The following is a 13384-nucleotide window of genomic DNA, read 5'->3' as shown; positions in this document are numbered from 1 at the left end:
CCATGACCCCAAATTTGCTTTAGGGAAACCCTTGAGTATCTGCATCTTTACTGGTGAGTTAAGGGATCCATTCTGCTTGGAAGTTAAATTTTGAAAGAAAAAAAAATCCCTTTCAGGAGAGGACTGAAATTCAGTTTAACTGAATTTGCTTAGGACTGTCTTGGATGGGCACTAAAGGGACTGACCTGTGACTGTTTTGGGTGTCATGAAATTCAGTGTCATTGTACTTTACACCAAGTAAAGTAAGGAGGCCAGGCGCAGAGGCGTTCTCTAAGGCTTGGGCAGCCTTCTGAAGATTTTTTGGAGGGCTTCAGCCACAGTATCTCATGTTGTAAATTTTACAAAGCCAATTACATTTATTTGGCAAGGAAGATTGAGCGAGATCGAAAGAGATGGAACTCGGGGCCTTGCACATGCCGAGCACGCTCTGCCACGGAGCCACCGATTTTATTTAAGAGTGAAGAAACAGGCCCTAGGGAGTCGCAGAGTTCCTCATTCACTGTTTCCGGACCTCGCTCCATCCGTGCGTCTTCCAAGAGCTCCACGAGCGCCCCCTCCACCGGCCTGGGGCAAGAGAGCTGCTAAGAGACGACGAGGTTATCTAGGGCTGGGCCAAAGCAGCAGCGAGCTGGCACTTCCGCTTTCTGTCTCACGTAGCAGCTGATTTTATTTGCCCTGTTTCCCCCACTAGAACGGAAGCTCCACGAGGGCAGGGATTTTTGTCTCTTCTCTCCAGTCTCAGTTCTTCGAGCAGCACCATCCTTACACATAACAGGCGTTTAACAAACTGTACAGAAGGCGGAAAAAGGGATTGGGAGCGGGGAGAAAGTAGTGGCTGAGAAAGGAGAAAAGGGCTGACGGACGGAAGGAAGCAGGAAGCGTCAGGGAGGGCGGGGAGGCCCGCGGTCCGGGCAGCGCTTTGGGTCCCCACAAGCAGCGCGCGACTCCTAGCCGGACTACAACTCCCAGCAGGCTTCGCGGCCCGCCCCTCCGTGGCTCCCAGCGTGCCTTGCGAACGCAGGCTCCGCGCAGTGCCCGCCGGGACTTGTGGTCTCCGCCAAGGGTGGGGGGTGGGGCCGGGCATGGAGGCGGGCGGGGGCCGGGGGCGTGCGCCGGCCCCTCCCCCGTCACTTCCTGCCGGGCTGCGGGCGCCCGAGCGACTCTTCAGCGTTTGCGCCGGCGGCCGCTGCGTCTCTCTCGGCTCCCCCTTCCTTTGACCCCCGGCCCGGCGGCGCCCGCCTCCTCCGCGGCCACTCCGCCTCTTCCCTCCCTCCGTCCCTTCCTCCTCTTCCTCTTCCTTCCTCCTTCCCCTCCTCGCCGCCGCCGCCCAGGACCGCCGGCCGGGGGACGAGCTCGGGGCAGCAGCCAGGTGAGGCGGCGGGCCGGGCCGGGCCTGGCGGGGCCCGCGCGGGCGCCGCGGCCGCGGGGCGGCGGGCGGCGGGTGGGCTAGGCCTCGGCGGGCGCGCGCCCGGCTTCCCAGGCGCGTCCCCGCCCGCGGGGCCTTCCCGGAGGAGGCGGGTCCTGCTGCGCCCCCTGCCCGGCGCCCTCGTTCCTCCTCTCCGGCTCGGACCAGAAACAGGTGCCGCGGCCGCCTCGGCCCCCTCGGCCCGCGCGCCGAGGCGAAGTTGCTCCGGGCGGGGTCCCCGCCGCGCAGACCTCCCGGCTCGGGCCGGCGGCGCGGTGGGTGCGCGCTCCAGGTGTCCAGCGGGGTGCAGATGCGGCCATCGAGAACTCTTTGTGCCGCGTCGGAAGAGGGCTCGCGCCGCGGCTGCCTCTTCAGGCTGTTGGGTCCAGCGACGTGGGGCGTGTGGAGCGCTGATCGGAGCGCCAGACCCCTGCGCGTCCCGGCACACCGCCCGCGGGGTTTGCGAGCGATACGGAGGTGTGCGGCGGGGGCCGCGCGGACGGAAGCGGACCTACCTGCGCGGTGGGCTCCTGGGGCAGGAACGCGCTCGCCCGCCCGCCCGCCGCCCGCCGCCCGCCGCCCGCGCCGGCTTTGTGTTGTGCTCGCTCCGGCTCCACCGGGACGCTCCGTAGCAGGCGGGCGGTAAAAGGTACATGCTGCTATTTCCATCGTCTCTGTTTGACCAACTGCAGGTATTCGGCTCCCGCGGTAGGAGCGACCTGTCCCCGTTTCTGCCATCAGCCAGCTTCTCGTTGTCATTCCATTTCTGGGAAAGTTGCTGGCAGAAGCTTCCCTTGAGTTCAGCAGACCTTTCTGAAACACTCGCTGAGTGTCAGGCTCTGGAGGGGAGTGTACCATGTTAGAAAAATGTCCTTTCACGCACTGCCTGATTTCTCACTTTATAAGCCACGACTTGGCTTTGATTCCTCCTCCGTTCCTGCATGCAGACTTCCCTTTGAAGCCCTGGCCCCTTCTCCCTGTTGCAGTATTGCTTGTGTGGAAGTTTTCTTCTGTTCCGGCCGAGATGCGCGGTTCAGTTTGCTCTGCCACTGTTGTTGGGGACCTTCCTAAGGCCACTCTTCCCTTCTGCTTATAGCTTTAATTGTTGATAGGATGGAGGAAAAAGACTTAGACGAAGTTTTGTTGGATTTTGATCATTGAAGAATCGTGTGCTTACCAAATGTAGATTACATTGCTACTTGTTGAAGTAAAAACTAAAAATTCAGCTGGAGTGCAGAGAGAGGAGTTTGGTCATCACAGTGACAGGTGGGATATTAAGTACACAGAGTTGCATAGGTATACCCATCTTTGAGGAAACGCAACTGGTAGATGTTAAGGTTTACCAGAGTGTAACTGTGTGCAGTGTCGAGAGTGATTCTCCTATACCTTAGGATCCTTTTAGGCAGTAAATTTCCTCAGTGAACTCAGATTGGTTTTTACAGCCATCTCTCAATGATGCTGTGTCCTCTTTTTCTTTTCTTTTTAAGTTATTGATGGACCTTTATTTTTATTTATTTATTTATATGCAGTGCCTCTCACATGCTAGGCAAGTGCTCTACCACTTATCTATAATCCTTTTTTGGACACTTTCCTAGAATTTTCTGATAGAGTCAGGAAATAGTTTCTAGTTTAAAATCATTTTTCTAGTCTAAAATCTTTGTTTAAATGACTCCCCCGGCCCCCATCTTATTACTGGGGATTGTACCCAGTGGTGCAGAACTAATATCCATAACCCCCCCCCCCCCCCATTTTATTCTGAGACAGAGTCCTGCTAAATTGACCAAGCTGGCTTTGAGCTTGCCATGGTCTTGCCTTAGCCTGTGACTGACTGAGAGTACATCCGTGTGATGCTTCTCCTTTGCTTGAAAAACGTAAACACTTGACAATGGGAAACCTACCTTCTGCCATATTTACGAATTACAGTGGTGCCAGGGAAGTGGTGTTGATACACTATATAACAAAAGTTTTTTCAAAACTTTTTTATTATGTAAAATATACAAAAGTCAAATACTATGGAGGACCTTATGTATTGGTCACTCAACTTGACAATTATTAACTCATAGCTAATGAGTCTTATTTCCTGTTGTGCTCCTTCCCCTAAACTGGATTATTTTGAAACATCCTAAATACCAAGTTACAATATTAACGATTTTGACTTTTACCAAATTGCTCCAGGCTGTTAACCTTTTACAAAAATTAGTATTCTGGTGGTGTTTATTTATTTATTTTGCTGGAATTCTCATCTCAGGTTTATATGTAATTACTTTGGGGGGGGCGTTGTGTAGTTGAGTTGGCTCTTTTTTCTTTAATTTTTTTTTTTTTAAAGAGTGAGAGACGAGAGAGAGAGAGAGAGAGAGAGAGTTTTTTTTTTTTTTTTAATATTTATTTTTTAGTTCGCGGCGGACACAACATCTTTGTTGGTATGTGGTGCTGAGGATCGAACCCGGGCCGCACGCATTTGAGCCACATCCCCAGCCCTTGAGTTGGCTCTTGATTCAGTGCTTTCCTCTCTTCAGTCATCCAGAATTTGATTTTGTTTATTTGTGCACAAAAGCAACACTTCTTGAGCTGTGTATGACCAGTTGAAAAGCAATCAGAAATAGATTCCCCTAATTTTGTTTTGGTGGAGACCTATGTGTTAAGCCACTTTAAAAAGTAGCTTTGGGTCATAGTTAAACTACAATTAATAATTCATAATGAAAACTTGCAGTTTCTTTGTAGTAGTTGTGTAAATATATTGCTTTTACCTTAGATTAAGTGTTTAGCAAAGAATAGTTGATTTAAAATTTTTTTTTGTTGTAGAACTTTTCCCCAAAGATTCCCCATCTGTATAATTTACAAACAACAAATTTACTAAGTATAAATGAAACCTTAATTTTTGTCAATAGTATGAAATCACAAGCATAGGTGTTCATATTTTCTTTCTTGTCTGAGAAGAAATACCTTTTAGAATGGTAATTAACAGGAATACTATAAATGTTTGCCATTGTTACTGAATTTTTAAATTTCTAGTCATTAAAAGTTTCCAGCGGGCTGGGGATGTGGCTCAAGCGGTAGCGCGCTCGTCTGGCATGCGTGCGGCCCGGGTTCGATCCTCAGCACCATATACCAACAAAGATGTTGTGTCCGCCGAGAACTAAGAAAAAAAATAAATATTAAAAATTCTCTCTCTCTCACTCTCTCTCCTCTCTCACTCTCTCTCCTCTCTCACTCTCTCTTTAAAAAAAAAAAAAAAAAAGTTTCCAGCATTTAGACCTGTAACATTGTTATTTCAGCTCTGTAGATTTACATTTGAGCTTGATCAATTACAGTGGAAATGTTATACATTATGTTTTAGTTATTACAACCTGGGAGGTGGGGAGGGATATGACTCTTAAAATTAATTTAGGAAAAAAGCCCAAATTTAATATCCAGTAAGGACATAAACATTTTAAAAACTTGTTTAAGCTAAGACTTGAAGTAAAAGTTTTTAAGTGTTTAGAATTGTTACCATAAATATAGTGTCTTCAGAATAAATTGCTCTCTTTTTAAGATTCAGCCAGAAAGCCCATTTATATACAAATTATTTTAAGTTTAGAAGTGAACATGACTCATGGAACGTTTTCCCTCATTTTTGAAGGAACCATCAGTTATTCCGGGTATAATCACAAAACTGCTTCTTCATCCGGAGTTGTCCCCAATAAGACGGTGTGTATTTTTTTTTTTTAACCTTTATTTTATTTATTTATATGTGGTGCTGAGAATCAAACCCAGTGCTTCACACATGCTAGGCAAGCACTCTGGTCACTGAGCCACAACCCCAGTCCCTACAGGTGGATTTTTTTTTTTTAAATTTTTTAATTTTTAATTTTTTATTTTTTTTTGGAATTTTCTATCTGACAAGGAATTTTATTTTTTTTATTTTTTTAATATTTTTTTTTAAAGAGAGAGGAGAGAGAGAGAGAGAGAGAGAGAGAGAGAGAGAATTTTTTAAAAATATTTATTTATTTTTTAGTTCTCGGTGGACACAACATCTTTGTTGGTATGTGGTGCTGAGGATCGAACCCGGGCCGCACGCATGCCAGGCCAGCGCGCTACCACTTGAGCCACATCCCCAGTCCCCAAAGCTTAAGTCTTGTTGACCAAATCCTTTGTTCTCACCTACTAAAGATATAATAGGATTATAAATATATAGCTCTATTGATCTTATCAAATGCCACTGGGTGGATGGCTTGGTTATCTTTCTTGTCAACAACTTAATGCTCTGAATTAAAAATTTACTGTAAAGAAAACTATTATTTTAAAAAGAGCTAAATAGGAAATAACATTTTTTGAGTATTTACATTCCCTTAGTAGTGAATCAGATTGATGTAAAAGTAATGTCACCAGGTTAGTGGAGGTAGAAACCAAATCTCTCTTGATAACCTATTTTCTGGGAGTAAATGTAAAGTTCAACTTTTTTGTTAAGTGCAATAGTTAAGGAACTCCCTCAAAGTGTATTAACTGAAAACAAAAGTGGAAAAATCTACCCAAGGAAGTATTTGCTTTTGATTAAAAATTAGACTTCTAAATATTAAATCTGTAACCCACCTGGCTTCTGTTTAATCGAAGATCTAATTTGGGAAAGAAGTATGAATAACTATGGGGTTATAACAGTAATGGAAGCAAAACTGGCCATTTTGTTATATGACAATAGAAGTTTTTTTGTCATGTAGGCCAGACTATAAAGGCTATGAAATCTATTTAAGGCCCCTGGTGTCTTGCCCCTAAATGAAAGTGACTGTGAAGGACTAAGCCCTCACTAGGTTGCCTCTGTATTTGATGAGCTGTGGGATTGGTCACCCATTGAGTGGGTTGATTTTAGTCAGCATGTTCTCTGTTCCAATATAAAAATTTTTTTTACAAGTAGTATGTAGCTATAATTTATATTATGGATGTTTATTTGATTGAGAACAACATTTGTGAATTTGATGGGTAATATTTGCTACTGTTTATTGAGCTCTTACCATGTGCCAGGTTAGAATTAGAATTACAGGGTGAGGGTTATTCCATGCAGAAAAGGAATCTAAAAGATCAAGTTGAATTTATCTAATATAAAAGCTGCATTTCATCGAGCCTTCTTTTGTACTAAGGATTGAAGTAGACCCCTTATGTTGTATTTCTAATACTCTACAAGCATCTTTGCAGAGTAAGGATACTGAGGCCCTTGAGTGGCCAAGTCACTGGGCAGGGTCCTGTGCCACCAGGTGTTAGTGCCAGAGCATAGGTTGGTCGAGCTCCAAAGCCAGTGCCCTTTCTGTGCAGCTGTAGCTCTAATTGTGCTACCTCTCTGATCTTGCTTGGCTGCTTTTGTCTAGGATAATGGATTCTGCTTATCACCAGTGCAACCCTGGCTGCCCTGGGATAAAGTTTTTTTTCCTCCCAGGATGAACTTTGTTCATTGGAACCTTAGGTCAATTTGAAAGAAGGTCTGCTTAGGTAATACTCAATGTTTTAAATCGGCCCTTTTGTTTGTTGTGTGAAAAGTTTAAGATAAAACTTTAAAGCTGATTCACAGGTTTGTGTGTGGAGGGAGGATATTTTAATAACTTTGGTTGAAGGATGCTCTCTCCTGAATTATTATAATTCATCATTGAAATTAGTTGAAAATTATTATTGACTATTGTCAAGGTTGCTGCTAAGGAAATGAGTTTCTTTTGAATTATCATACTTTGCTTTATTGGAAAAGAGTGAACTAAGTTTCCAGTTAACTTTGTAGGATAGGTGTTTGTTGCCCTCTTTACTTCCCAGCTGTTTCTAAGATCTAACTCCCAGCTAATGGTGCTTAAGGCAACGTCCTGTTTAGTATTGAATTGCTTCCTAAACAGTTTCTCTTTTACTTTCTTTGAAGCCATGGTCTCCTGAACCAGCAGTCCCTCTGGTTCTTCACCAGGCAGTTGTCCCTCAGGGCTACTTTTGAAAGTCTGGGTCAGTGAAATTAAATCTACCTTTGGGTTTGTGCTTTTAGGAGATGGTGTATGAGATTCCATTCTATGTTTAACCACAATTGAAGCTAAATGTGTCTCAATCATAAAAAGGTGTTGGAAATGTGTCTTTCTTGGTCATGAAGCAAGCAGATAATGCTGCTTAGGTTGTTAGAATATTGTCTTCACTCAGGGATGAGTTTTAAGACCTCACTGGGTCTTGTGTCATTCTCTCACATCTTTCCTTTTTCCAAAGTCCTGCTTTCTATGGATTAAAATTAATTAAGGCATGACTTTTCTACTTTTGAAGATTCCACCCTGAGATAAATAGGACCATTGTTTATTGATGCCATTGTGATCTTTTTTTTTTTTTTTTTTTTTTAAAGAGAGAGTGAGAGAGGAGAGAGAGAGAGAGAGAATTTTTTTTTAATATTTATTTTTTAGTTCTCGGCGGACACAACATCTTTTGTTTGTATGTGGTGCTGAGGATCGAACCCGGGCCGCACTCATGCCAGGCGAGCGCGCCACCGCTTGAGCCACATCCCCAGCCCCAACCATTGTGATCTTATGCAGAATGCTAGGCAGTCCGCCGTCCCAAAGAAGATAATTTATATGCAATGATAAGTTTGATTATGCTTGGAAGCTTACATTCTTTGTTGTGCAATTTATCCAACCTGCTCATTGAGGCTCTCTGACCCTTTACCTAGATGACAATCAAATAGAGATAGGTAAATAAAGTGTCCTTTTGGTTTGTAGTAGGGTAAACCTGTATAGTCTGTAATATTTAGCTGTGACTACTGCTAGATTAGTGATTTCTCTGTTGAGAATTTATTTAAGCACTAACCATAAAAAAGAGTAAAGTAAAATAATATTTTTGTATGAGATCCTTTCTAAAATTTGCTACATTTTTTTCTTAATAGAGTACTTTAATGTGCTTTACTAGTAACATTTTATATCAGTTATGGTGTAACTTAATAAAGTAATGTGTAACAGCTCACTTTAGTGTGGTATGTCATAGTTGCATCTCACCTACATTACCAGTTAATCCACCCAGGAATCATGTGATTACTACTTTAGTAATCTTATGCAATTGATGGTGGTAGCTCCATTTTATATATTAAAAAGTTGAGCCTACATCTAACTTGCTGAGGTATATTTTTGAGTGGTGGAGTTGGGAGCCAACTCAGATCCCTGTCAGGCATCTTCCATCATGCCCTGCAGGGTGTGCCAGCCGGCTCGCTCTTCTCCTAAACTTACTGTTCACAGCCAGGGAGCTTTTATGGTGTTAGGTGTCTTTTTCAGTTATGAGGTGATATGTATTATAAAGTATTTGTTACTAATTAGAGTGCTACTGGGATTACTTATTTTAAAAATTTGTATTGGGTTCAAGGTTTTATTTATACAAATTCCACGAGGACAGGGACTGTGTCTTATTTGTGCACATGTCTTTGTCCAGAGCCTAGAGTAGAGCCTGCAAACAGCAGGTGTTGATGTGAATAAAGCAGTGAATTAATTCACTCTCTTGCATTCTCGTATGCCTTCTTGAATGGGAACTAAGGGAACTGGACTTTCCTGTAGTCTTTCTTACCTCTGGCATTGCTTTGAGTAAGTGCTACATAGGTATTTTATTAATAATCATGGTGGTTTGTATTTTCTTTTGAAATTGACTGGGAGATTTCTAAAAATGGGTTTGCTCACAGAAGCACGAATGTAATATATCAGTGTCTGCTATGGGGAAAGATGTTTGAGATTCAAATGGTTGTAGACTTTCTGTATTTATCCTCTTTTGCTGTTATTGATGACAGTTGTTTCTTCTCCCTGTCATTAGTTGGGTATGACTCTAGCAGCTGCGTATTCTTTTTGGTACCAGAGATTGAACCCAAGGCCCCTTAACCACCAAGCTACATCCCCCCATTTTTTTAATATTGATTTTTTTAGTTATAGTTGGATGCAGTACCTTCATTTTTTAATGTGATGAGGATTGAACCCAGGGCCTTGAACGTGCTAGGCGAGCACTCTACCACTGAGCCCCCACCCCTGCCCCCAATCCTTTTTATATCTTATTTTGAGACAGGGTCTCACTAAGTTACATGGGGCCTTGCTGAGTTGCTGAGGCTGGCTTTGATATTGTGATCCTCCTGCCTCAGCCTCCTGAGCCGCTGGGATTACAGACATGTGCCACTGCACCTGGCAGCAACTACATTTTCTATTCTAATTTTTTTCTGCTTTTGGCTAAAAAATTAGATATGCAAACTTAAAATAATTGTTGGGCCTAGCAGAGCAAGGCCTGCGTTCACTGTGCTTTGTGGGCTTAGGTATTTGTTTGGGCTCCAAGACTCTTTTTGGTTCTCTTCATGTCAGTTTTGGATAAGAAAGGTTATGGAACAACTGTGAGGTCTAGATTGGAAAATTGTTAGTACAGGTTGGATATACCTTGTCTGACATGCTTGGGAGAAGAAATGTTTTCAGATTTCAGAATTTTTCAGATTTTAGGAACTTATTCATAGATTTACAGATTGAGCTTTCTAATCTGAAATGCTCTGAAATCTGAAACTTTTTGAGGACATTTTAGATATTATTTACAATAAAAAGAATCTAAGCTATTAAGATACTAGAGAACAGATGAGAGCTCATGATTTTATTTCTGAAATAATTTAGACAGTGAGCAGCAACTTTTTATTGTCTGTTAAGCCAGAGTGACAGTGAGAAACCAAAATGAGCAAAAACGCTTTCTGTGATAAAAATGCACAAAGCAGCTCATGTCTGGAATTCTATTAGTTATGGACTATTGCCATTTAAAGGGGAGGGGGAACCTTTAGATAAATCAGACCTGAAAGTTTGAAAGTTAAATTTTGTCATTTCATATCCAGTTCTAAAAAATTGATTGTGATTTGTACTTACTAAAGATAATGCTTTTCTTGTGTTTTGCAATTTAATGTAATATTGCTTATGTGCACAATGCCTTTTGGTAATTTTTCCACCTGAATGCATTTGTATTATCAAGCATATGGCAAGGACACGATTAAATGAAATATTTAGCTGATAGTTATTGGGGGGCCCTCACAAGTTTGAAAATCAGGCTTGTGTGATTGGATCGTATATGATATCCAGTTTCTTTAAAAAAACAAACAAACAAACAAATAAAAATCAAACCATGAGGTAGCCAGGGCACTCTCATCAGGAAGTAATTGAGACTGAAAAGGGAGAGTTCTGTCTCCCCTGTTCGTGTCCCTGTGAGGCGCTCTTCACCCTCTTCTCAGGCATTGTGTCTTTTGTAGAGTCTGCCATGTGCTGCAGACCATGACATCATGCTTTCAGAAATTTTCTTGCTTGTAAATTTTAGGTTTTCCCCAAACTCAAGCAATATGTGTCTTCACTTTCAGAAAAAAAGATGTCCCCTGGTAAATTATTGTTTCTTATTTTCCAGGAGTTTCCTAACCACATAACCTCTCAGAACTGAGCAAAACAACATTGTTCCTGGAACGCCCTCTTTAAGGTACACATAAATTTGACTTTATAATTTCAGGCTTGTCTTTTGTTGGTGATGCTTTGGAATAAGATCTTCATTAGCCTGTGTGGAAAATGATTTTTTAGAAATTTCTGACTATAATATTAGAGAAACAGAAGACATTTTATGTAGTTTTAATTTCTTTTTTTTTTAATTTTTTTATTTAATCAGAAAGTAATGCAGGAAAAATTGTTGGCAAGAACGTAAAACCCTCCAGCCAGCATTGCCATATATTTTAAACTTACCTACCAGACTGAGAAGGGACCACTGAAGTTGTCATTAAACATAGCTCCTTCAATCAGCATCTTTACCATAGAAGCTTTTGTGGTTTGCTTTCTTTTAAAAAGCCTTTGATTTCTCAGGTTGTTTAGGTTAAACTTGGTTTTCAAACTTGTGGAACTAATTCAACATTGTTTTCTGTTGTGAGGTAGGGTTATAAATCAAGCTCCATTTACCACTGGCAGCTTGTGATCATCCAGACAAAAAAAGAGTTTTATTGAAAGAGTGTTCAGGATTTTGCAGTCTCTAGTCAGGGTACTGCAGAACACAGTGCATGTGTTAACACTGCTTGTGTTTGTTAGCACTTTGCCTCTAAGAACTGAAAGCACATCACCAAACTGTCTTTGAAATAGTATTCATAGACAAGTTAACCTACTTGGGAATGAGGGAACTAAATACAAGGAAATTAGAGAAACTGTACAAAGTTCAGTGACTGAATTTACGCTCATCACACTGAATTTGTATAATGCTATACAAAAAATTGTATTACCAGGTCTCAGGATTCCTTCAGTATGTTAGCTCTCTGATTGCTTTAAGTGAGGCTTTGTCAAATATCCTATTACAAAGCTGTCTGGGAAACTGAGGCATAGGGTAGTGGATCACCAAGAGCTGGACATAAAATTACCATCTGAGTTGGGTGTGCACTGAGAGCCACAACTACAGGTTTGTACTGCTTTAACATTGTTGGTTATTGTTCAGCAGCAAGTCTGGTTTCTGAGAAACTGAGTCAGTTTTGTATGAAGATGTTGGTCAATACACTCATGTTTCTAGGTAAATGGCACATGGTTACAGATAAAATGTTTCTTTTCTGAAGGGATAGGTATTCATTTGGCTGGTTGAAAACATTTTCCTGTGTTTTTCATAATTTTAGAATTAAAAACTGTATTTACAGGGCTGGGGTTGTGGCTTGCCTAGCACATGTGAGGCACTGGTTTAATACTCAGCACCACATAAAACAATAAAGTTAAAAAAATTTAAAAAGTTTTAAAAAGATTGTATCTACAAAATTAATGTGTTTGAATTTAGTGATTTTTAAGAATGACTTATTGGGAAGAGGGTGAGGGAGCTTGACAAGGTTTTAGGGCTAGAAATGAAAAATAAGGTTTATGGCTTGTTAGACTGTAGAGGCAAATTTTTTAAACTTGAATATGGTGTTATGGTTTTTCTAGGGTAAACAATAATGCATTCTCTTTTAATGTTTCTTTAAACAGACCACCCAACAGTCACATTTGTATGGAAAGAAAATCTTCCTTTGCCTACTTGGCATTGGGCCAAGTGTGAGACAGGGGCCACATTCAGTCACTTATACTGAAGGCAGACATCTTAAACAGTCTGGGTTGTTTCCAAGTCATTATTTTCAGCTCATTTTATTGTCTTCCAAGTGAGAGTCACTCCTCAGGAATAATTCTCCTGTGTCTTTCTCTTGAGCATCAAGTACATAGTGGTCCCCCCCCCTTTTTTTTTAAAGTAGTTTGGCCATATTTCTTTTAAATAACTTTTTATTATTTTGTAATTTCATGTGCTTGACATTGACCTTAAAGCTGTCATTTTGAAAATGATTATGTAGGATGATAGTGGCTGCCATGTATTTATACTTGTGGCTGTACTCACTGTAGATGTTTGGATAATGTTTGGAGCGAAAGAATATTTCTTGGGGAGGTGGGTGGGATAGAGGGAAGCAGTGGAGGGGAGTGAGCTTACTTACAGAAAACCTATATAGTCACATTGTGGTTAGAAAAATGGGTCTGAAAATGATCTTGGAAGTAACTCTTGGATATATGGAATGATTAGGCATTTTAGGTGTATTTCAAGGGTTTTGAAAAGGATTTTATATTTTAGGAAAAGTGACCAAATTTCTCTGGGGATCGAGTCTCTCAAAAACTAAAGGCGTTGGGAATATAGCTCAGTCAGTAGAGTGCTTGCCTTGCATGCACAAAGCCCTGGGTTCAATCCCCAGCACCCTCCCCCTGGGGGGGAAAAAAACCACTAAAAAGAATAATGAATTTATACTTGGTTCTTTAAAGATCTCTTCTTGTGTCTTTGATAGAAAGTTTAACAAGTAGTGCTTGCTTCCGGAACACATACTAAAATTGGAGTGATACTGAGAATAACATGGCCCTGTACAAGGATGACACACAGATTTGTGAGACATTCCATATTTTTGTGTTGATATTGAGAAAGCATTTCTTCGTTTTACAAGAAAGTTGTAAATAGGTTCTTTTCAGCACTTGGGAATGTTCAGTTTGCCAT

The 13384-nt window shown here is 41.6% G+C and overlaps 1 protein-coding gene across 14 annotated transcripts in view; it reads left to right on the top strand.

Annotated features, from left to right (window-relative positions):
* Nucleotides 1–1031: 1031 nt before the first annotated feature.
* Nucleotides 1032–13384, top strand: part of STAU1 (staufen double-stranded RNA binding protein 1) — a 53626-nt gene continuing 41273 nt past the window's right edge. For 6 of the 14 annotated variants that reach the window (XM_081292647.1, XM_081292636.1, XM_081292645.1 and 3 more), the window contains exons 1-2: nt 1229–1369; nt 10775–10843. The gene's annotated coding sequence lies outside the window, so the exon portion shown is untranslated. Of the gene's footprint in view, nt 1370–1397; nt 2055–5026; nt 5093–10774; nt 10844–13384 lie in introns of those variants that run through there. The other 8 variants (XM_081292648.1, XM_081292637.1, XM_081292641.1 and 5 more) reach the window with 7 other exon arrangements.

This window comes from Spermophilus citellus, assembly GCF_964194105.1.
Source record: "Spermophilus citellus genome assembly, chromosome: 4".
NCBI classification, from domain to species: domain Eukaryota; kingdom Metazoa; phylum Chordata; class Mammalia; order Rodentia; family Sciuridae; genus Spermophilus; species Spermophilus citellus.
This window is presented reverse-complemented; position numbering and strand designations above follow the sequence as displayed.